The sequence below is a fragment of the Triturus cristatus genome, chromosome 1_1, assembly GCF_964204655.1.
Source record: "Triturus cristatus chromosome 1_1, aTriCri1.1, whole genome shotgun sequence".
Taxonomy (NCBI): domain Eukaryota; kingdom Metazoa; phylum Chordata; class Amphibia; order Caudata; family Salamandridae; genus Triturus; species Triturus cristatus.
The window spans coordinates 852,494,159-852,519,851 of NC_140579.1; the positions used below are offsets into that span (position 1 = coordinate 852,494,159).

At 47.6% G+C, this 25,693-nt stretch overlaps 1 protein-coding gene and 1 long non-coding RNA gene across 6 annotated transcripts in view; one reads left to right on the plus strand and one right to left on the minus strand.

Moving 5' to 3' along the window:
- The window catches only part of FOXP4 (forkhead box P4), a 973,797-nt gene that overhangs the window by 8,303 nt on the left and 939,801 nt on the right, over positions 1 to 25,693 (plus strand). The gene's annotated exons all lie outside the window — the stretch shown is intronic.
- LOC146871192 (uncharacterized) overlaps positions 9,639 to 25,693 on the minus strand; it is a 77,857-nt gene continuing 61,802 nt past the window's right edge. Inside the window, exon 3 of the long non-coding RNA XR_014959514.1 lies at positions 9,639 to 9,905. This is a non-coding gene — a long non-coding RNA (uncharacterized LOC146871192). The remainder of the gene's footprint in view (positions 9,906 to 25,693) is intronic.

A 25,693-nucleotide genomic window follows, 5' to 3' on the forward strand; every position in this document is an offset into this window, starting at 1 on the left:
TCTCTTCCTCCCTCTCTCTCTCTCTCTCTCTCTCTCTCTCTCTTCCTCCCTCACTCTCTCTCTCTTCCTCCTCACTCTCTCTCTCTCTCTCTCTCTCTCTTCCTCCCTCACTCTCTCTCTCTCTCTTCCTCCCTCACTCACTCTCTCTCTCTCTTCCTCCCTCACTCTCTCTCTCTATCTCTCTCTCTCTCTCTCTCTTCCTCCCTCACTCTATCTCTCTCTCTCTCTCTTCCTCCCTCACTCTCTCTCTCTATCTCTCTCTCTCTCTCTCTTCTATCTCTCTCTATCTCTCTCTCTCTTCCTCCCTCACTCTATCTCTCTCTCTCTCTCTCTTCCTCCCTCACTCTATCTCTCTCTCTCTCTCTCTCTGTCTCCCTCCCTCTGTCTCACTCACTCGGTCTGTCTCCCTCTCTCTGTCTCACTCACTCGGTCTGTCTCCCTCTCTCTCTCTGACTCCCTCCCTCCCTCTCTCTGACTCCCTCCCTCCCTCTCTCTGACTCCCTCCCTCTCTGTCTCTTTTGTCTGTCGCCCTCCTCTCTCTGTCCCTGTCTCTCTCTGTTTCCCTCCCTCTGTCTCCCTCTCCGTCTCTCTGCCTCTGTCAGTCCCTGTCTCTGCCTCTATCTGTCTCTATCTCTATTGCTGTCTCTCTCTTTGTGTCTCTATCGCTGTCTCTGTCTCTATCTGTCTCTGCCGCTATCTGTCTCTGCCAGTCTGTCCCTGCCTCTATCTATTGGTCTCTGCCTCTATAAGTCTCTGCCTCTATCTGTCAGTCTGTCCCTGTCTCTGTCTGTCTGTCTGTTTGTATCTGTCTCTGTGCCTCGGGCAGTGCACACATACTGTGTCTACACATCCCCGTCACCAGCCCAGAGACACCCCCCTTACTCTCCCCTCTCCCTCTGCAATGTAAAAGCCAGCTCGTTTTCTCTCTGAATTTGCTGCTTCGCGGGTTTTGTGTCCCACCACTGGGCCTGGGGTCACATCTGTCGCTGGCTTTAATTCTGACTCTCACCCCAAGCTGTCAGATCAAAACCCCCCTTTGGCGCCAGTCACCCGTCCTTGTAGGTAAGCATGCATCTTTTATATATAGCGCCAACCTGGCAGCGAGCATTTGTGCGCTGTGCTGCGAGAGCAGAGACCAGGCCTGAGCTCCCTGGCCTGACTACAGGCTGGCGGTAAACATCACATCACAGGCTCTTAACGCACACCTCACCTGGCTCTTACTCCCTGCTGCCCTCCGTCACCTCACCCGGCTCTCACTCCCTGCTGCCCTCCGTCACCTCACCCGGCTCTCACTCCTGCTGCCCTCCGTCACCTCACCCGGCTCTCACGCCCTGCTGTCCTCTGTCACCCTGTAATTTCATAGCTTGGATCAAAGCGCATATAATGAATTGTCCTAAAACACAGGAATTATGTTTGTGCTCGCTTTCAAATTGTACACACCATTATCTTCATGTTCCAATTGGCGGTTGCTATGTCTGTGATCGTGTTACTTGTTGTTGTTCTCTCTCTCTGTAACTCTCTCTCATTCGGTTTCTCTTTCTCTCTTCTGCTGTCTCTTTTCTCTTCATCTGTGTCCCTCTTTCTCTTTACCTCATTGTCCTGCCTGTGACTGCTTTTCTCCATTATTGTCTTTTTTCTAGTTTTTTTGCTCTATCCTCCCCATCATTTTTAACAGGACACACTGACAGCTTGCATGACTCTTTTTAATGAAAAATCCCAGTGAAATGCAGTGCCACATGCAGCATCACCTAGTTGGCTTTGGCAATTATATGATTATTCCATGTTACTTTCTGACACATTTAATATGAAGTTAGCAATTTACCCCTTCATTATACAGCAGCCCCCGATTTCCTTTGCAGTTTGCCATCCACTTTCACTCTGTCACCTCACCCCGCGTGTGTGTCAGCCCGGGCTGAGACAGCTTCCCGGGCGCACACACAGCCTCAACCGGGTACTTCACAGGTCTTTAAAAGACCATTTACTGCTAACGAGGCTTTGTTGTATTTCCCCTCTTAGTGCCCCTGCATCTCCACTCTGACTATCCTGGAATCGCCCGGCCCACATAGAGCAGAGTCTCTTGGAGTCTGCGCTGCTGCAACCGGCGGTGTTTGCTGACACTTTAATAAAAAAAACAAAAAATACCACAGGTACTGTCTGCAAGGTCCGCGGGCCGCCAAGGAAGGCTTGCTGGGCCGTACTATGAGTACCCGTGACTTAGAGTAACCTAGATATGCAGCCAGTAGGTAATGCTGATGCTGTATAATGTATTAAAGTTACTGGAACTTACTTAAAAACTGCTGCCTGCTCTTCTGATACTATTCAGTGGAGTAGGGCTGATCAGCAGCACTGTCTTCCTGGCATCCAGCCCCTCCCGAAGGTCTCACTGTGTAGATAGATGTGGGTCAAATGTCTGCTGGTTTCTCCTTGCCTGGGCCTCCTCTGCCTCTTCGTCGGTGCCCTTGGATGCAAAAAGAGACAGATCCATGGCCCCGCTCACCATTCATCTGGTGAGCAGCGCCGTGAATGTGTATTCCATACAAGTGCACAGACAGCAGGGGGAAAGGGATGGCAGTGCAGGTGACGCTTTTCCTTTGTAAAGTAATTCCTGCTGGCGTCATAGCCCAGGGTTTGCTGTCTGTGCACTTGTATGGAATACACATCAATACAAGTGCACAGACAGCAAACCCTGGGCTATGATGCCAGCAGAAACTCCTATACAAAAGAAAAGCGTCACCTGCACTGGCCATCCCTTTCCCCCTGCTGTGCGGCTTGTAGCGTGTCTTTTCCCTGCTAGTGGAGGTGCGTGTTTCAGTCATGCTTCTGGGCTTCAGTCCTGTCCAGATCTGCGCATCCGAGCGTTTCACATTATAAGTACCATGGATCCGTTGGTGAATTCTTTGCAGACACGCTCGGGTGAACTCTGTACTTTTGGTGACGCCCCAAAGTGATCGCACCAGTTAATGTAGGGTGACCAACTGGCATGGTTGCAAATTCTGGACGGTAAGTGTAAAAATTCAGAACAAAGAGTCATAATTCAGGATGAAAATTCAGGACAGAAGGTCAAAATTCAGGACAAATCTTCGGAACAAAAGGTACGTTTTACAGACACATCAGAGGAAGTTGTGCAATAGTATAAAAGTAAGTAAATAGACAAACACTCAAGTACAAGTCAAAATAAGTTTATATTAGGTTGAGACAATCGTGCACTTCACGGTTATTTGGTAGGCGCACAGCTTTGAGCAACTGTGCACGTCTTTTTGAAGTATTTCATATGATAATAATCTATTTATATGGTTACTGCACTGGGATGTTGTGAGAAGTTGGCCTGGCATATGCTGGTCACTAGTTATAGTGGCCACCTTGCACCAGTCCAATTCGACTCTTGGTAAATAGGTTTAAAGACAACCTTTTAAAGAAAGCTATCCTAGTGGTAGCTGTGGAGAGCAGCCTTCAGGCTAAGTCTCTGAGGAATGTAAAGCAGCTTGTTTTACCTTATAATCTCTTGAATTACCAAATGAAGACACCACACAGGTATATATATCAAATATTTATGGCGACAATGGAATAAAAAGAAAATCTTGCGCACATTTTCGGGTCTGTGTCCATCCTTTGGGAGAGCCGTTGGATGAAAATCAGCGGAGGAATACTCGTAATATTAAATATATATGTATTTATTTCTAAATATACTCTACTAATCTCTTTATGAGATTAGAGCCAGGTAAACATTCAAAAGATCAACAGTTCTCAATAAATTAAGCACAAATATGGCTGTAGCCCTAGGGGCGTACCAGACCATATACTAAAATAATGGGTTAACAAACTCGACTTGCAAAATGAAGAGGCCTAGGGCCTTGGAAATCGCTGGGGCTTCACTTCTGCAGTGTTAGCAGGTAAGTAATCAGCCCACAGGAGACACGTGCAGTGTCTAAACACACACGCGGGTTTTCAATGCGTTTCAATGGCAAATGTCGCGGTTTCCATTTTACAGTTCTAGGGCACTTCGCAAAAGTCAACAGGCAAGCAACTTACAGGGTAAGTATTTCGAGAGCCAACACACACTTGGGCACCGGAGTGCACAAGTTACCTCACCCAGGGAAGCCGGGTGCATAGGTGTCCTTTGGTGTCGGGTCGCGATGCTGTTTTCAATGGAGATCCTTGAAGACTTGTTGCTTGTGACGACTGGAGAGGTGTCCGTTCGAATCCGACGATGGATTGGAGTTGCAGAAGACCTAGAAATTGAGGGGACAGAGTTCAGAGTCACTTGCCAGTGACCGGTGGCCAGCAAGATGGATGACCACAGCTGTCGCGTCTCTTCAGGTCGATGATGGTGTTTTGTCTCTTTGCTCACGAGGACTAGGAGGGATCGAAGATGACCAGCAGCTGGCTTCGGAGGTTCCCACGACGTCTGCAGCTGATGAGTGTCGGCACCCGGATTGGAGCCAACAAGCCTTGGCAACTGCATGTCTCGTGTAGAGTGAAGATTGGCAATGGTGCAGACCAGCAAGGTCTGATGGACTTACCCAGCGAGGGTAAGTGAGGGAAGGCCCAGAGCAACCAGGCGAGCCCTTGAAGTCAATGTGGAAGTCTTCAGGTGAGTTACTAGCCAACGGGCAAGCAACCGCGAAGACGCCTTTGCAGGAAAAGTTTACCAACAGCCCACGGTCACTTGGGACGGGGTAGGCCGCTGAATTTCGGTACTAGACCTGCTAGGGACTTGGACAACAAGTGGTCCAAAGCCAACTTTGCTGGACGTAGATTAGGGCTTGCACTTGAAATCAGTGCACGGTTCCCTGGTATTGCTGTTCCTCGTCACTCGTGTGGTCCAGATGCCACAGCTTCGCTGGGGACTCAAAATGAGCCGTCGAGAGGTCAGGAAATCCGCTTCAGGGGATGCAGGGACCTCGGGCTCCGGCGGGAGCGGTAAAGTTTGCAACCGTTGTAGAGAGTTTTGGTGCCTGCCAAGCAGGGGAGTCACTCCTTGACTCCAAGGGAGATTCTTCAGTCTTCCAGAGATAGTGGAACGTCGAAGGGCCAGGATTTTTCTTTGTAGAGCGTCGTCCAGGTGTAATCTAAGTTGTATTGGCAATGTGTGGTATCTTATAGTGAAAAGATGGGAGGGACTAGCTCTATGACCACTCCTCTAGGAGGGTCAGGGTAGTGGGTGGTTACACCCACTTCCCTTTGTCCAGTTTCGTGCCAGAGCAGGGGCAGGTAGCCCCTGAACCGGTTTGAGCTGGCATATGCACAGAGGAGCCTACTGCTCCCCCAGTGCAGGACTTCAACGCACTCTAAGAGTGCATCCACCCAGCTCCAATACACTAAATCCTGTCTGGGAGGTGGTGACACCTCCCTGTGACAGGAAACCCTTTGTTGAGCTCCCTCCACTGCGAGTTTCGGTCAGCAGCAGGAGGGCAGCCCAGTGTCTGTGCTGGTGGCATCCATTTTGTGATGCCAGGGCTCTAGATGATTTCTACCGTGTAGTACAGTGGGTACATGTCGTCCCCTCTAGAAGGGTGGGATCCTACTCCCACACCAGTTACTGGTGTGGGGGTAGGATTCCAAGTTGTTTGGCACCAAACACGACATGTTTTGATGCAGTCATTCCAAAGTTAGCATTTACCGCGAGGTTATAATGCACTTAAGAGTATATGGTTTAACCGCATCCACAAACAGCAGCAGAGAATAGACTCTGCCAGCTGCAGAGGGGTCCTGCTCAGGCAGAAGCACCCCCTCACATAGTAAACCAAGCACCCTGCCCTTGGGATTGATAGGGCCTACCATAGGGGTGACTGATAGGTTTATATGTGTGTGTATGGTGAGATATAGGAACCTATACCTCAGTGAGGAGTGCTAACACTACCTCACACAGGCTGCAGTAGCAGGCCTGTGGTGTCAGATTGTGAATGCTTCCCAGGGGTGGCATAATACATGCTGCAGCCCCTGGTAGGCCTGTGAAGTACCAATGCCCTAGGTACCTAAGGTACCATATACTAGGGGCTCACAAGGCACCACAGTATCCAATCACTAGTGTATCTAATATGCACACCAATCATTTAAGGGAGTAAGCAGATAGGCCGGGGTCCTGGATAGCAGTATCCCAGCCAGACTAGTCAAAAACCATTCAAACACCAGGAAAAAAGTGGGGGCAACCATATAGTCAGATTCCACCTTCCTACAGATGTCCAGTCTGATATTTTGTTTACAACTCTTGGTCATGAGCAGACATGTATGGTGAGAGAAGTGCTCAGGAAGATATGCTCGGATAGACTTAGTTACCAGTATCTCATATCTGAGTGCCATTGTGAGATGTAACGCGGCAAGCATAGGTGAACTAAAGGGAGGATTGCTGTGATGAAGCCACTATAGGGAACGCATTATGGGTGTTTCAGCAAGTGGAACTTAAAATATGGAATCTGACTTTGCTGATGGAGGTTTCGCAAAGAGTTGCACTAGCTGACGGAAGTCACAAAGGTGCTTTTCCCTGCAGCTTTCTTAAAGAAGGCACTGTCAATACACTATTACATAGTTTATATTTGACACCATGCCTATTGTTACAAACACAATATACATCTCAAGCGCCAGCTCATGGCACTATGAGGCTCTCCCTAAAATCATACACCTAAAATAAAGCATGCAAACATTTACAATTACTAGTGTAACATTCAAGTAGCAGTTGGGTGTCACTCAAAATATTGTATGCATGATGTATGGATCCACACATAAGCACACAGCAAATACAGAATAGTAATACATAAGCAAGGGAGCAGCCAGAAAATTGAAATACCTCCCACTTTGAACTAAAGCTCTTACGGCACCAAGAAAGCAAAGTAAGTCATCATAACCCTCCCCAGAAGAGCTCTCTTGTCCAAGGATCTAGCCATTTATCCTTCCATCAAACCCCTGACATCCACCATTTGAAATGTACTTTCTGTTATCAATTAATTTTTTCATCCACCATTCAGTCTTTCACCATTCATTCTGTCCTTCCATCTGTGTTCCCATCCATATCCAAACCTTTTCAACCATTTGCAAAACTATCCAACGTCTATTCTTCCATCCATCATTTCACTCATCCATCCACCCTTTCACCCAATCCATCATCTATCCACCCTTTCACCGAATCCATCCTTTCACTCATCCATCCACTCTTCCACCCATCCATCCACTCCTCCATCCAACCACTTACCCATTCACCCATCCAGCCGCCCTTTCACTTATCCATCCATCAACCATCCACTCACCCAATCCATCCTTTCACTCATCCACCCACTCTTCCACTCATTAATTCCATTCACTCATCCATCCAACCATTTACCTTTTTACCCAAGCCATCCTTTCACTCATCCATCCACTCTTCCACCCATCCATCGTCATCCATCCATTCACCCTTTCACTTATTAATTCATAAATCCATCCATCATTTCTCTCATCCATCCACCCATTCACTCGCCCATCATCCACCCTTTCACTAATCAATCCATCCTTTTACCGATCTATCTTTCATAATTGGTGGTGTGAAGGGTGGGAACCCCAGGCCAGGACAGCACACACATGCGCACACTACTGTTCTTTCACATCCCCTACTGCTCACCTTTACTGGCACGATCAAATCTTTTCTACTATTGACTGAAGTCAGTCTGGTATTTTTCTAAATGGCCCTTGTATTTTTATTGGAGCGGTTTGTGTTTATTCTTGTATACAGACAGACGTGCACAAACATTTCTCTATCCCTCTCTTTCATTACAGACCATTAAAACAGCAGATTGATTAATATTTCTTTAACAGTTTCATAGCGAGATAAAGCGTTGTCCGTTCCTTTCACACTACAAAATGAAATGGCACCGGAGAGTAACAAGACCTCACAATTTATCGAACAAAAGCAAGTACATTTGTTAGAAGATACGCGTCTTCTTATGAGAGAAGGGCGAGATTATGCTTTCAACTGCACGGATCCCCTACTTGCATTTTATCCAGGACCGAAACCCCCCAGGGTACCTCCGCTGCCTTCACTGTGTGCCCTAACTGCAAGGGGAGACTTCTTTTAACCCCGCAGTGCTCTTCTGCTTCTCCTACCATTTGTGTCATATTTAAGCTTCAACTTTGAACTTTACCTTCCGCTCGGCTCCTCGGTGATTTTAAGCTAAGTAAGGTGCTTTAGAGGTTCCAGGGTGGGAAGTATGCTTTAGTAGCTCAAACTGGCCATTGTCATTCTGTATGTGACAATCAGCCACAGACAGAATGACAATGGGTGGGAGGGGCTGCGAGGAGGAGTGCGAGGCACCCCATCAGGGAGTTGAGGCCTCTGGCAGGGAACAGCTCTGCTCCCTGCAGGGCCAAGAATTACAGACAAAAGGTGTCTGTAAAACCATGGGCGTCCGCAAGGGGTGGGGGGCAAGGAGGGGCATGGGGGGGGGCAAGCACCCCTCCTTGCACCCCCCGTGGACACCCATGGTCTTGTGCCACCTGCGGTTTCTAGCGCGGGAGGGACGGAGCCTCCTCTTACTTCAGTCACTGCCCCCTCCCCCAAGCCCCAGATTGCCCATGTCCTCGCAGCAGTAGCATTGCACATATACATCTGTAGCACAACCTATGCGTAGCTTGCATTCGGTAAACGCAAAGGGTGCTAGCCATGCCCTGATCATCCTTAGTCTTGGGTGGCCAGACCACCTTGCAGTGGTCCTGACTGTTCTGCACTTGATCCCTGTTGGGGTACCCACTCACTACAAGAGCATCTGCTCCGGGAAGCGCGCCGGGTTACCTCGTTACTCACCTGGACCTGGCTACATAAAATGCTTCTAGAGCAGCCCCCTGCAGCTCAGACGTGTGCACCTGGAGGCCGCCTGGGACGGTCTACCTACTACAGGCTGCCAGAGGCCCCCAGTTTCCGTAAGGCCTCACGATTTGACACATGAACCACGTTCTGACCCATACCATAACATCCTTGAAGTGCGCTCAAACCACAGCAGGGCCACATGAGCTAATATACGACCTTGCTGGGCACTTTTGGGTGTCAAACGCTACAGCTCTTGGGATGAATACTTTGGTCATTTATAGACCTTTCCCGATACAATACACAACCTGCTTCCAGGCATTATAGGGCTGTTCCCAGGCTGCCCCAAGGGTGCTACATGCTTTGGTTATTTACAGACCTAAGCTCAGCTAATACATCACTTGCTTCCAGATACTAAGCAGGTAAGACAGAGGCCCATTTTGAGTGGCTACTATGGTTATTTACAGCCCAACCTGAGAGTACATGGCTTGTTAAAGAGCAGCAGCTTTCATGGCGGTGAACGGGTTGCATAGCACTTACTAGTCAGTCGGTGTTGGCTGTTGAAGCACTATTTTCGTAGGTTCGCTGCTGGGATTATATGCAGCAATACAAAATCCAGTTGTGACGTGAACCACTTCAGGTGGCAATAATAAACTAACTGGAACAATGTAGATTTTCCTAGTAGTTTATGACGGAAAGTCTTAATTTTTATTAAAGACACGGAGGCAAGTAGTATGCTTTATTATCTTGCTTTATTCCAATAGCAGCCAAGATAAGTACTAAAAAACTACAGTTCCCAGAGGACTTAGCAAACTGCTGGCCAATGGGAACGAACAAAAAACACATCATAACCAATCAGGTTGCAGTAACAGGTATAACGTCACAACAGACTGCGAACAGTCCTCTTTTCGCTGGCGAGCAGCTCAGATAGTCAATAAATAGTGGAACAATAGATAACACAATACAAAAGGCCAAAGTCCAGGAAAATATCTCTTGACCAAAATCCAACCACTGAGACAGCAGGAAACCATGTAGAGGAAGCCGAACAGGAAGAAGAGGCGTCCCGAAAAGCAGCAGGGCACTCTTGCAGAATAGGAATCCCATCACGAAGATGCGGGAGGCAACGCCGGAGCCGCTGTAGGGAGGGAGAAAACAAATTATTAGTGTTGAGGCGGGATAATACTCGCCTCCTTGTCTTTAATAAAATTAAGACTTTCTGTCATAAGCTACTAGGAAAATCTACATTTTATGTTAAGACCGGAGGCTCCTATTATGCTTGTTCAAAGCCTATCAATAACCAAAGAAACAGCAGAAACAACCAGCTTACAATAAAACATTCAGAATACATTGTCGTTAGACCAATCCACAGATCTCAGAATGTCCACCAAGCAAGAGGCTGCCCAAAAAGCTTTGGAGGCCATGGCTCCCCTAGTGGAATGGGCCCCGAAAACAGAAACGTCAATGCCCGCAAGGGATGTGACCCAACGGGCCAGAGTAGCTGAGGAAAGCGGAAGATGGGATTTGCGGAAAGAAATAAGAAGTTGGGAATGAGAGGACGTTCTGAGATCAGAGGTTCTTTGCTCATATACCTTAAGGCACTGACCTACACATAGCTTAGGATGGGAAGGGAAATAAGGATAAAAAACAGAGTTTAAATTTGTCTTAGTACGTTTATTAACTTTAAACAATACACCAGTAGGAGAAAACTGGCGAGAGGAAACATCCAGTGCTTTAACATCTGAAATACGTTTAATGGAAACAAGACAAAGTAACATGGTAAGTTTAGCAGAGAGCATTTTCAGAGAAAGAGCAGAGTTGTCCGGCCAATCAGAAAATAACTTAAAAACCAAATTAACATCCCATAAATTAGAATACTTAGCCAACGGAGGTTTGGAAAATCGAACTCCTCGAAGATGGCAAATGAGAGGATGGACTCCTACAGGCTTGCCATCGATAGGGTAACGATTAAGTGAAATGGCTGATTTATACAAATTGACCGTTCTATAAGACTTACCTGCACTGGCCTCGGAAGCCAAGAATTTGACCACAAAATTTAGAGGGGCTGAAAAGGGATCGATATGTCTTTCCAGACATCAGCTTGCCCATAAAGACCAATCAGACTTGTAGGCTTTGGAGGTACCTGGAGCCCAGGCTTTGCTGATAGAGAAGCTTCCTGCGAAATGAGGTCAGGAGGGACAGACTGGAGACTTTCCAAGCCGACAGAACCAAGGAGTTGCCCAGGATGAGACTGAGGATGACCCAAGGAATTCAGAAGCAGATCGTTGCAAACAGGGAGAAGAACTGGGAAATCTACCGTCATCTCTAGAAGAGACGGGAACCAAAACTATGATTGCCAGAAGGGAACTACTATGACCAGGGATGTCGATTGTCGACGAACCTGAGAAAGTATCCTGTTGATCATGAGGAAAGGAGGAAAAGCATAATTGAGATGCAGGGACCAGTCCTGGAGAAAAGCATCCGTCGCTAGTGCCAGAGGGTCCGGCCGTCAACTGTAGAAGCGAGGTAATTGGACGTTGAGGCGAGAAGCAAAAAGATCGACATGAAAAGGGCCCCATTTTTGAGAAAGAGATCGGAAAACGGATGGAAGAAGCTTCCAATCGCTGGAATCTCGAAGATAGCGAGAATGCCAATCTGCTATGGAGTTGAGATCTCCGGGAACATACTCTGCTTTGAGCGATAGTTTGCTTGACAGACAATACTCCCAAAGACTCTTTGCTAGCTCTGCCAGAGGTTTGGACTTGGTGCCACCTAGATGGTTTATGTAGCGGACCGCAGAAACATTGTCCATACGAAGGAGAATGGAACAGCGGACTCTGTTCTTCGTGAGACTTTGGATTGCAAAGGAGCCTGCCAGCATCTCTAAACAATTGAGGTGCAATTTCGACTCCTCACAAGACCATGTACCGCCAGTCGATATTGGCCCACAATGGGCGCCCCAAACCGACAGGCTTGCATCGGATTCTAATACAAGATCTGGGGCCGAAGCGAAGATAGTTCACCCGTTCCAAGCATCTAAATGGTCGATCCACCACTGGAGTTCTGCACGAGACTCCCGATCCAAAGCGATGAGTTCGGAATAGGCCAAACCTTGACAAAGATGCCGGATCTTTATAGGTTGAAGGACGTGATAATGAAGGGGCCCTGGAAAGATGGTCTGGATGGAAGCAGAGAGTAGACCGACGATCCGAGCGAGAGATCTGATGGAAATCAGAGACGTCCGAAGGACGTGAGAGATTTCTGACTTTATGGTCGAGACTTTGGACTGTGGAAGAAGAGACGCCGTGGAAGAATCCACGAGAGAGCCCAAAAATTCGATGCTCTGGGAAGGAATGAGCATAGATTTTTCTATATTGAGAAGAAAACCCAGGTCTAGAAGCAGAGACCGAGTGGTGTTCAAATCTGACAAGAGATTCTGTTTGTCCAAGTTCATGAGCAGAATATCGTCTAGGTAAATGATCGACCTGATTGCGAGGGATCGTAGATAAGACACCACCGGTTTCATGATCTTTGTAAAGCACCATGGTGCTGACGATAGGCTGAACGGAAGGGAGGAAAAACGGTAGGTTACGCCTAGCCATTGGAATTGAAGGAACTTGAGTGAGAAGCGTGAATAGGAATGGTAAGATATGCGTCTTGCAAGTCTAACCTGACCATCCAGTCGTTTGGGCGAAGAGTATCCCGCAAATGAATGATAGTTTCCATTTTGAAGTGGCGATACACCATTTTAGATTTATGACAGGGCGCATTTTCTTGTTTTTCTTTTGGACAAGGAAAATGGAACTGAGAACCTGAAGGATCTAGAGGGGTGATCTGAATGGTCCGTTTTTGGAGAAGGCTTTGAACCTCCACGGAAATGAGGTGAGACATGTCTGCTGAAAAGACCAGAGGAGGAGGGAAAACTGTTTGGGAAGGTGGCGCGTACAACTCTATAAGATTACCTTGGACAGAGTTTAGAACCCAGGGATCTGCGGTTAGGGTGTGCCATTTTTGGATGAAGAGTTTCAAACTACCCCCCACTGGGGGAAGCAAAGGACCTACCTTGTTGTTTGCTGTTGTTGTGACGAAAGTTTTTCTGCCCTCGACCTCTGTACCCACGACCTCGCTGTGGGTAGAATTGAGGTTTGTACTCCTGGTAGCCTGTGTTGAAGGAGCCTTGATTCGGATAGGAGCAGCCGGTAGAGCGACTCCTGCCTCTGCCGGCCCGCCCAAAAACCAGAGGCGAAAAAACTTTGATAGATTGCTGAGTCTTATCCAGAGAGGCAAAGGTTGTGACAAATTTACTGAGGTCTTTAACCAGGGAATCTCCAAACAAAAGGCCGTCCGCCTTCATGCCGGGATCTAGAGGAGCCAGGTTAGCTAACTTCGGGTCAAGCTTAATAAGAAGCCCTTTACGGTGCTCATGGGTGATAGCTGCATTGGCGTTACCTAAAAGACAGAAGGCTCGTTGGACCCACAAAGAAATGTCTTCAGCATCCAAATCATGTCCCTCCAAGCGAGCAGCTTATGCCAGATCCAAATTGCGAGCCAAGGGACCCACAATATCCAAAAGCTTGTCCTGGCAGGTGGACCAAGCCTTGTCCACCCCTTTGCGGGGGTCTTTGCCAAATTTAGAGAAAAACGTAAGGAGAGGCTGGTCAATAGAAGGAGCAACGGTAATGTTGGAAGGTAAGGAAGGTTTAGGACATTCAGACTTCAATTTAGAACTGGTTGATTTGTCAAGGGGGAGCCAAAGTCTGGCCAAAATATAATCACCAACATGTGAAGCTGGGAACCACTCCGTGGAGTAGGGGTGACGGATGGTGGAAGGATCAAACATGGGGACCCCATCAGAATCCAAAACCCGAGTGAAAGCAAAGGAATCAGATTTGAATTTCTTAGAGGGAGGGGAAGGAGGGTCTGAAACACAAATCATCATCTGCGTCACCCATATCATCGTCTGTGTCCATAATGGTGGAAATCACCAATTTCTTTGGTACGTCAAAGTGTTTAGATTTTTATTTTATTTTTCCGTCAGAATTAGACAACCCCTCCTTAGAAGGAGGCCTGAGAGGAACACTGTCCTCATTCTGGTGCGAGGCGGTTTCGCTAACCAAGCGTTACATATTTTTGGGGACATTAGTAGACATCAAGGGTACCAACTTTCTTTTTCTGCTATCCCCCGCAGAATGGGCCAAAGCTTTAGACAACAGACTGAGCATAGATTTTTCCATTCCCTTGGAAAAACGTTTCATGGATGCTTCAACAGCACTCTCTACAGAATTATAAATAAAAGCATTCGCTCTTAAAGGCTTCGCCTTCCTCATTATGTAGGTCGGACCCAGGGGAGCTGTCAACCTCCATTAGTGAAAAGGCTGAGCCACGCAGTAATGAAAGGGTTAACAGAAAGGCCGGGAGGAGCAAGATGCTGAAACCAACACTAAGGCACTCTCACCGGAGGCGGCGTTGAGAAAGGAAGAAGAACGAGGCTCCATGAATTCCCCAGGAATGAGAAGCGCCATCGGAATGCAGACGCGCTCTCGGAGAAAAGGGAGACGGTAAACAGACGCCGCGTGACCCGTTTGACACAACTGTCAATGCACGTGCGAGCGGGGAAATGAACAGCTGAGCGTTAAAACCTCAAAACCCCTTGAACGAAATAACTCAGCGAAGGCACACATGAGCGCTCAAAAGCGGAACCATGTAAAACAATCACATTGTCACATTGTAAAAATAACTATACATATAAAAATAGCGCAACAAGAGAAGGCACTTATCTGACTGCGAGCAGCAAGAAAAGAGGACTGTTCGCAGTCAGTTGTGACGTTATACCTGTTACTGCAACCTGATTGGTTATGATGATGTGGTTTTTTTGTGCGTTCCCATTGGCCAGCAGTTTGCTCGGCCCTCTGGGAACTGTAGTTTTTTAGTACTTATCTTTTTGATGACACATGATCTGTACATTGATGTGTACAGACACGAACATATCATTTGCTTCTGTTTCGCTTCTTAGAGTTGTATGACATTTCCTAATATTTAGTTTCACTTGCTGCTAATTTACAAAGAACCTTATTTTTAAAAGGAAGGTGAATCTCTGCCTCACAGCGCTTTCATGTTGTGTGGCATCTATATTAGAGCTGGAAAATTATCCCATATTTTCAACTTCTTTCAAAATCTTGGCCAAGGTTATCAATTTACAAGGTTGTAAGATCATTCTGCTTTGCGATTTTTATTTTTTATTTTTTTATTTTTTTTTACGAATTGCAGTAGGTTCCCCGTGCAGTACGTTGCTCTATGCTGGTAGTTGCTTGCTGTCCACAGAACGTCTATTTAAAAAAAAAAAAAAAATGGGTGTTTTTTACGCACTGGCTGTTTTTGGAGGGTTCGATTATTTGAATTTCCAGGTGTAGAAATGTAAATGTTTCTCGCAGAAAGGGAATGAATAATTAGATTGTTCACTATTATCGGCGGCAAACCCCTCTGTGGACATCACTCCGTTGCTTTGTAGGGGTTTTTGCTCAATGAGTCTCAGGTACACATTACCATAACATACTTTACTGTCCGCTGCATGCCAAATAATACGCTTCCTGTTCGACAGTCCTTGGTTTATTGAGGTGAGGTTTAAACTTCTGAGTCACCCCGACTTGCTAAGTGATGAATGTACTTTGTCCTTTGAAACGTATTTAATTTTAAGAAAACGGTGCGATTCGCTCAGCTTAACATTAATAGTGCTGCAGCTCGGAACCTTCTCGAGACCAGAAGGAGGCAGCAGGCCCGGCCCAGGGTGCACAATCCAGCTGCCAAGGTCTGGAACAGCTTTGACTCTGCCCTAAGGTCAGAGCCCCAGGACACCTTGAGACACCTCCTAAAAGCTGAGCTCTCGAGCAAGGCATTCATTCAGCGGCGGTCCAGGCACCATGCAGCAGGACGGGACAGGGGCAGCTGTGTGCCGTGACCCGTACGTTGTGTGCGCGGCGGGGCGCACTACGTCCCTTAGAATGCACAGCGTGCACGTGCTCTACGCCTCTACCCCAAGGCATCTTCCGCAGGCTGTTCTCCTAGATAATACGTGGCGGCGGATATGTTGCGCTTGAAGGTCAATTTGGGAGGGAGGGGGGAAAGCCAGCACGAGACCAGTTTTCTGTGTGTGTAAAAGGCTGCTTTATTGAAACAGGTGCATATCACAATTTATAACCTTGACAACTGCCTTCCAAAACTAAAACCTCACTATACATGAATTTCCTGACCCCTTGTTCCCCCCCACTACTACGATCCCCACATCAGATCCCCCCCACCCCGCAAAATACAACATAACATTCCATAACAATAATATCACACAATCTAGCATTTACAAATCCTAACCTTCCATAACCCAAATCCCTACCTGCCTTTGTGCAACTGTAACTAACCAACCTCTAATCTAAACTTATCCTACCTGGTTACCCTTTCCCTGCTCCTGCTTACAAACTACCAACATGTAACAAACTACAGCCATTCCTGGCCAATTTTCAACAACCCCGCCACCCAGGAAAAGGCGGGAGGGTAGGCGAAGACGCCACCTCCCCCCTTTTTCTGCCCGCCAGAAATCCGCCCCCCCCCCCACTTCAACGTCTATGAACGCCCAACAGTCTAGCCAACACTTCCCTCAGTTCCAATAAATACAAGTCCATACCCAGCCTGGATAGATGGACTCTGTCACCTCTGAAAAAATCCGGCGTGTCATACCTAATATCCCTGTGTGAAACCCTGAAAACCCCCAACTGATGACAAAATCGTACCATTTCTGTATTCAGCTTACGCCTGGCTTTGTCCACCGCCCCTCTCCAAACCCTACAAGGAACAAATTCCGTCCAGACCACGGCACAACCGGACCACTGACCCTTGATCAAAACCAAATCCCACTTCATACATCTCATGAGCGCCAGGCCAGTTTCCCTCACCATATCATTCTCCCCTAAATGAAGCACCAAGACATCGGGGCACCTACCAGCCACCAAAATCCCGTTGAGAACTTGCAGCAACTCCTTCCATCGCATACCACCCCTGCCCCTCCAACACACAGTAAACATGTCTTTTATTAAACCCCAGGCTTTCCTCAAAATAGCTGGAGCGGGCCTGGTCTTGCGCCCGCTTCACAAAGGAATGGCCGACAATCCAAATAGACATCTTCCTGGCGAGGGAAAACATGAATGAACAAAAGGAATACAGGAACAACCGCGCTACAATCCCCCAGATGCGCTGCGCACATAACGCTGGTAGCAGACAGAGGACCACCTACACAACCTCATAATGTCCCCTCGCCCCCAGCCTCTATTGTTCGCTTCAGATGCTGCCCCAATTCGAAATTAATGCGTCCAAAAACCTTTCCCTGCAATCCCCAGCCTGCCCAGCGTCTTCCGCAGCACAGCTAAAAGCTGCGAGGCTTTCACACCTCGTCCGTCCCCATGCCTGAAATCTAAACCCACCAAATCCACCGACCAGGACCTCCACCTCAAACCCCACCGGTAAGGGCAAGCCGGCGGAGAATCTCCCTCGTGCAACGAAACCCATTTGCCCCCTCCCCTCTGATCCGTCTTCGACTTTCTCAGCCAAATGCTGACCTTGTCCTTAAAGAAAGACACCTCACTCCATAACAGCCCCTGTTCAGCTTTGTTTCCCAACAGTGCAGAAACTCGAAAGGCCCCGAAAAACATCCATGTGGAAAAAAGACCAACTTCTACATCGTCAGAACATATCCCAGGCAAAACCCCAAGCACCCTCTCTAAAAGCTCCCACAACAGAGGAATCCGAACCCGGGATGCACGGCCGCTTTCGCGAGCCCAATCTTCCAACATGCGCGTCCCCAGTTCCCCCGCGGAGGGTGCATAACCCCACAACAATTTCCCGACAAAAGCAATCCCTGCCTGCTTGCCGCTATCGTGACCCTAGACAGACCCCTCTCAATCAAATCCAAAATAAACTGAATCACGTCTTCCCGTCTAGCCTCAGGGGAGTCCCAACGCATAGTGCCTGAGCGCAAAAATTCCACCCATGCTGTCCTGTATGCTGCTTTCGTGGATCGCGCCAGGGAACCTAAAACCAGCTGCAACATCCTGTGTTGCCTACGTACCACAAATGCTGCGGCATTATGGTTGGAGTCCCGTCCGCGTCCTTGGCGAGCCCACGGAATCTCCCCCACTGTGAATGAGACAAAGCATCCGCAATGTCATTGTCCACACCCGGCACATGCACAGCGCGAAAAGCGATATCATGCCTTAAACAACCCAACACAAACACCCTCAACAGTTTCAGGACCTGTTTATCCTGGGCAGACTGGCGGTTCACAATGTGAACTACCGCCATGTTGTCAATTCTGAAGGTTATTTTCTTGTGCGCCAGCTGGGCACCCCATAAGGTGATCGCCACCACCAAAGGGAAGAACTCCAAAAAGGCTATGCTCCTGCCCCCATCCACCCACTCCGGGGGCCACTGCTCCGCACACCACCTCCCTTGCCAGTACAAACCAAAACCTGTGCTTCCCGCCGCATCCGAAAATATTTGGACATCCCAAAGCATGTCGGCCTCCCTCATTAAGGGTATGCCATTGAAGTTTTGTATGAAACTGCCACATTCTCAAGTCCTCCCGCACCCTCGCTGACAAACGCACATGATGATGCGGCGGCCGCTGTCCCGCTAGTGCCCTGCACAGTCGCCTACAAAACGTCCTCAGCAGCACCTAAATTTCTTTCACCATAACCTTATGTTTTGCCAACATCATTGCCAGCAGCCCCAACATTCGCTGCTTTTTACCTGCCGGAAGGCATGTCTCCATCAACAGAGTCCAATTCAATACCTAAGAAGGACAGAGCCGTGCAGGGCCCCATAGTCTTTTCTGGTGCCAACGGCACGCCCAGTTTCCTCATGATCTCAGTGAAACTGTCCAGTACCTTCTGGCAGTCCGCAGAGCCTGAGGTGCCAACAAAGAAGAAGTCATCCAGGTGGTGCGTTACTCCTTGGTGACCCGTCCGTTCCGTAAACAACCATTGTAGGAACGTGCTGAGACACTCAAAAAGTGCGCATGACATATAACAGCCCATCGGCAATGCTTCGTCAACGTACCAGTGACCGCCAAACTGGATACCCAAAAGACTCCAGTCATCTGGGTGGACTGGGAGCAGCCGGAAAGCCGACTTTATGACGCACTTTGCCATCATCGCCGTTGCGCCCGCAGTCACTACTAGTGACATGCTACGTCAACAGATGAATAGGCTACCGCGGCCTCCCGCTCATCGATGAAATAATTCACCGAACCTCCTTCAGGCCACGACAAATGGGTGACACAATCAAATTATTAAGAGGCCAATACTGAAAGGGTCCAGCCATGCGGCCCTCATGCACTTCCTTGTCCAACTTTTTTGCACTACCTGCGAGTGCTCCTTTGCTGATTTCAAATTGTCTGCCCACCGTCTAATCCTCGGTCCGTCGTACCCCAGTCTGAAACCCTCCAAAAAACCCAACCTCAAACGTTCAGCAGCCTCCACGTCAGGATACCCCTGTCAGGCTGCAATCAAATTGTCCACTTTAACCGGAGTACGAGCCCTTTGGCCCAGGCCCCTTAGCTCTCTCACTCCCTTCTGAATCAATCAGCAAAGGGGAATAATCCTCCTCCCCCCCCCTCCCCCCCCCCCCCACAGGTCATGCTCCCCCACCGGGTAATACCAGCACGCAAACCAGGGGAACTCGCCACTCCCACCCCCTCCCTAGAAACCGCCGCACACGCCGGGGGCGCGAACAAGCCGCGACAGCGGCCGCCATCCCGGCTGGCGCGCACCTCACCGGGCGTGTGGCAGAGGAGGCCTCCAGCATCAGCAAATCAAGCCGGCCGGCCTCGCTCAACAGCCTCACCGCCTCTAAAACACGATAATCTTCACCAGCCATATTCAAAGAAACACTGCCACAACTACTAGCACCACGAACCTGCCTAAAACTTACAACTGTACCCTGACAAAAAACCTACTCTACGCAGCGCTCCCAGCCACCAGGTCACAAAACCTAAAATTGTGGCTGGGAAAGCATGAAAAAGCCCTAAATACCTTTGGGCTAATAACTGAAAAATTGGGCTACAATTGGGCTAGTCCCAGTGTAGCCCAAAATGGCCGCTCGCATGCCAACCCCTCCTCCTCCCAATCTGCCCAGGGGGGGGCAGACCTCGCTGTGCTCGGCTGCCCCCCAAACCTCCCCTTTACCCACGGTCTTTTTTGTAAGTGGTTTTCAATACATGGTCACTTTAGTGTCATTTCATTCATTGTGTAACTTCGCTTGTTTGAAAAGTGCTCTGTCGCCCTGCCATGTTGGCACAATATAGATTTGCATAACAAATACATGCGTCTATATTATTTACAAAAGTATCCTCCTGAGCAGCAGTCATGGAGTCAGTCTTTGCTTTCATCGTACAATACCCCTTACCCAAAATGCTTGAAAACATGAAGTGTGTGTGTTAACCTTGTTAGGTAGTTTACCGGTACTTTCTTACGGAATGGCCAAGCCTCAAAAGCAGAACAGTAGCAATTTAACCACATTTCCTCTTAGCTTTGTGGTTTGCAATCCTACTAGATTTAGTCGACATTTTAATTTACTTATTTAGTAATTGCTGCCTCATTCTTTAGATATTCTAAGATGAATGCAGTTTGGAGGCATTCACTTACCATTTTCCACAGGGAAAAATTTATATCGATAAATATTGTAATTTTTATTTTTTTACAATGTGTGAAGAGTCGAACTGATTAAAACAGCGTCTCATAAGTTATGGGAAAGTGCCTTAAAAAGCTACTTAAAAGAGAACCTCTGGAACAAATTTGTAACGGTGGCACTTTTTTCATCCATGGCCACAAACTGTTCTGTTTTGAAGGATACCGGACTACATGCAGCCTCTTTTGGAAGGTGAGGCCGCAGAAGGGTTTCCATAGCAGAATTTTCAGTTGGGCAGTTACAAATGGTTTAAATGGACCCTTGTTGGTTGTAGGGGTTTTGAATGTCTACTAGAGTGCAATACTCTGTTAATTCTAGTTTTATTATGAAATCTGTTATTGGTGTCTAATAGTTTCAGCATGTTTTTTCCAATATAAACAGTAACATGTTACTGGCATGGTTTGCTGCACTTATATCACCCAGTACCCTACAGCCCCTTCCCAAAATGGGCTCCAATACAGACCACCTGTAACTGGTTAACTAGAATTTGTGCCAGGGTTTGAGTGACTGCAAACAAACGCTTAGACGGTTTCACACATCTAGCTGCATGCACCCTTTGACATTTCATTGCATGTATATTTTCTTGTTGGTGACCACATCGTTATGGTAAAGAGTAGATTTATGGGGATTCCGATAGCTGGAAACATTTGCAATTCTGTGTGAAACGTAACCATCTTACACTCTTATCCTTTGAAGCAGTCTGTCTGCAACTGATGAGCTTTGAGGCTGCTCACCTTTTTAAATTAGTAGGTTAACAGTATACAAATCTTTTGTGTTTGTAAAACTTGTGTTATAATAACAGAGATCACCTGCCTGACATTCAGTGAGCGCCTAAGGCAATGCTACGGGAATGCAAAAATCAAAGAAGAAAGCAATTTCTAACGCCAAAAATTTTTTTGCATCACCATATGCAATTTTAGAAAAGAGGGTGTAAATTGCCGTTCCATTTTATCATAAGTAAACCTGATTCCATAGAAATATGTGTGAACTAGCTAATGTTTATAGCAAGCTTGGCCTGCGCACTTTAATCAAAGCTTTGAGTCACCTATCTTGTGTGTAACCTCAAAGTCAGAAGCTGAGGGTTGGGGCTAAGGTGCACTAAGTGTTAGTCTTTCTCTGGGTGCTGGGCTAACTCAACCTTTCATCATTGTATGGCAGTAAATTGTAACCAATGAGTCTGGTGACCACATCTTAAATGAAAACATCTGAGGTCATAGTGTGCGGTATATGAATGGTGAACGTTAATAACTGATAACTGCTGTTAGCTATTCTATACAGTGGCATTGTGTGGGTAGCTTAAAACAGATCTTAATGTACCTAAAGTATTTCACTTGAAACATTATATAGACAGTACCATGAGTGTTCTGGTTACAGATGTTGGATTTTTTCTACTTTAAAACTTTCATCCAAATACTATTCAGAGTCAAAAGTAATATTGTGCTCGGAAAACAAATGTTTGACAGTTGTTCGTTTGTGTTACTTTTTGACATGAAAAAAGGAAAACCTTTAAAGTGCAAGTTTAATGCTCTTGACCAGACATCCGTTTCATAATACTTATTTAAAAAACAAAAAATGCCTTTTCAGGCCCACTTGAGCGTTCAAGTATCAGTTGTGAGAAAGTGGCTCTGTATATACTGTTCCCAAATAGGTACAGGGTGTACGGAGTCCACAGTCCCCAGAGGCTTGGCAGAGGTTAAAGTTAGATATAACCTTACTCTCTAAAGTGGTAGCTTGGTCGAGCAGTAAGGCAGTATCAGAGGACAGTGTAAAGCATTTGTTGTACACACTCAGTCAGCATATGGTCTCACACACTCAATAACTGAACTCTAGGCCAATGGTTTGTATATAAAAAATATATGCTTGTTTTATTTTAGAACCAACACTTGGATTTAAAATATACTTTCTCAGAATGAGATGTTTCATATAAATACTTTTGCAATATGCAATTGACTTTTGTAAACAGTTACAAGTGGTTGCAATAGGCAACTCTATTTTAAACACAACCATGCATTGAGCTCAATGGAAAATTCAAGTTATTTGCAACAGATTACTTTTTAGATTACTTTTGGAATTCCAGGACTGGATCCTAGATTCAGTCCTGGGTCAGTACTCAGAATCAAGTGATGAAAGTCGATTTAATTACTGTAATGATTTTTAAACAATATTTAGCTATTTTAAAAGTTGACACTTAGAAAATATTTCAAAGAAAACAGTCAATGATTCCCTATGGAAGAAAATTCAAGTTGCAGGTACAGTATGTTCTCGTTACTTTTGTAATCCAGTACTGGGTGCCTAGACTCAGTACTGGGACCTTTATCCAAAACAGGTAAGTAATTACGTTTTCAGATATTATACGATTTTTAAAGAAAATTGGGTTAAGGGTAAGAGTCAGTGCTGGGCACCAAGATCCAGCACTGGGAGCTCACCTAAGAGCAGGTGAGTAATTTCGTTTTCGTTACTCGGCTGATTTTTGGTGAATATTTTAAGATTTGAAAAGTTCACACTTAGAAGAAATTTCAGGAAAAAGCCAGTCAATGTTACCCTATGAGGAAATAAGAGTTATCGGTTTAAGGGTAAGTACTCGACTGGCAGAGTTGAGGTTCTGGGCATAGACTCTGGGGTCCCCCAGGGTCAGGTAGGTACAGTTGGTTCACCCTCAGCGTCTCTAGGGCGGCCGGGTGCAGAGAGAGTTAGGCCTAATGTTATCCTATGAGGGATAGGGGGGGCCTTGGTTGGTGGCTGCTGACTGGCAAGCCACGCGGCTGTGGGAGCTGGGCTCCTGGTCACTTACTCAGGGCAAGTGGGGAAGTAGGTAGGTGTAGAGTTTTCACTGCCAGGGCCACTCGGGCGGCTGGGTGCAGAGTGCTTTTGAGCCTTCGGGTGCTCAATTGATTTCAATGGGAAATCTCCGGTTTAGAAAAAGACTGCAAGCTCAGGGACGAGGACTCTTCAGGTGCCACCACCACTTCGAGAGGTAAGTTGGGTAGTTGGAGGTTAGGTAGGTACCCAGGGATTGGGCCCAGGGGGCCGCAGGGCGCCGCGTGCAGGGGTGCCTTTTGGTGTCAGGAAATCTTACCCTCTGTTGATCGCGGTAGGGGGGGCACCTTGTTCTGAGGCTGCAGGCTTCTTCAGGAGTGTCGAGGGAGGTCTTTGGGTGCCGGACTCGGGGTCACAGTCGCTGTGGGGTCGTCCTCGGGGTCTTTGTTCACTCCGGCACTGGCCAGGCTTGGCTGGTGCAGAGTGTGCTGGGTTCGCGGTTCCGGGCTGCTACCAGGGATTAGAGGTAGGTTTTGAGTAGAGCCTCTACTCATGGGAGTCCCAGGGGCTTAGAGCCAAAGGGTAGCCAGGTCCTCCGGGGTTGGTGAGGTTGCTGGCCACAAGAGATGCCGGGTTGGAGCAGGAGCAGGTTCGAGGGTTGACAGGCCGGTAGGGCTGGGGCCAAAGCAGTTGGTGTCTTCCTCTTTTTAGCAGCTGCAGGGCAGGTCTTCTTTCTTCTTACTCTTCTTTGTAGTTTTGAATCTGGAATCTGGGGAAGGAAGGTTCAGGGTGCCCCTAAATACTAGATTTAGGGGCGTTACAGGTAGGTGAAGGGCAGGGACCAATGGGTCCCTGTCCTGGGGTGGGTACACCCCCTATCCTGCCTCTCTCCTGTGGGAGGGGGGCAGTAGCCTAGTCCTGATAGGGTAGGGCTCCCCATCTTCAAGATGGCGAGAGCCCGGAGATGTGCTTCACCTCGCCTCCCCCACCTGTGGGGTGGGGTTGGCAGGCTGGCACATCCCCTGTCCTTATTTGGGGTTTCCGGCCAAAGCTTCCCGCCAGAGTGGGGGGTTGCAGTGGCCTGGGGAAGCTCACAGAGGCGGCATGCCTTTGAAGCTTCCCCCTGCCCATCCTGGGGGAGGAGATTTAGCACCTCGCCCAGGATGTGCATTGTTGCAGGCCCAGGAGAGCAGGGGCTCTCCTACCCAGGGGTCCAGCAACATGTCTGCTGGGTGGCAGCCTAGGCAGCCTCAGAGCAGACGTGGATTGTAGGTTAGGTTTAAGGGGGCACCTCTAGGATGCCCTCTGGGGTGCTGGGTACATTAAATCCCACACTGGCATCAGTGTGGGTTTAATGTGCTGAGAAGTTTGATACCAAACTTCTCAGTCTTCAGTGTTGCCATTATGGTGCTGTGGAGCTCGTGTTTGACGAGCTCTCAGCACCATGTACTCTTAAATGGCAGCACTGCACTTACAGTGCTCAGGAATGGACCTGGGCACTGTAGGGGCACAGGGCTCCTGCTCCTGTGCCCACACCATTGGCATAAGGCACCCAGCTAGAGGGGTGGCTGATGTATGCCATGGCAGTGTATGTGATGGGCATGGCACACAGGGATGTGTGTCATGTCGACTTTGTTTTTGTCTTGCACCCAAACACTCAGCCTGCAAAGGCAGTGTGTGTGTGTAAGGGTACAGGGCCTCTAAGGGTGGCACAAGGAGTGCTGCAGCCCTTAGAGGCCTTCCCTGGTCACAAGGCCCTGGGTACCTAGGGTACCATTTACCAGGGGCTGACATGTGGCCAGGGTTTGCCAATTTGGGTTTGGTTTGTTTTAGGGAAGGAACATAGGCCCTGGGCACCTGATTGGCAGGAGTCCAGGGCACACTCAAAGTACATTCAGCAATTCAGCAAAAAGTGTGGGCATACCATGCAAGAAAGATGGCACTTTCTCACATCAGTGGATAACAAATCTGGTTTAAAAATATTTAACTGTTTATCAGAAAACTTTGAGAACCTTTTTTGCAACAATTTGTTTAAAATCCTTTTTTTTGCTATTTGCTTTAAACACCTTCCATTGGTTGGTGCAGCCACGGTGGTGTATTTTCTCAAACGTTTAAAAAAAATGTATTTCTTTCACAAGACCTACTTTATAAGTGATTTTGTGTGCGGCCTAGATTTAGGGGAAATTTACCGAGTTTTTTGGGAGGTCACTGACAAACTGCATATACATCATCCGAGGGTAGCAATGAAAATGCACATTTTCTCACACCTGTCCTGCCATTTTAGGAATGGTATAGATACAGTTAATGCTTTTAAGGCATCCCTCTAAAAATGCTAAAATATAGAATTGCATCAGCTGTCGTTACCGATCTAAACTCATCATCTGATCGGCTGAAGTTTGTTGATCGTTTTTGCAGCAGCTCACATTTTGGGTCTGCGCATAT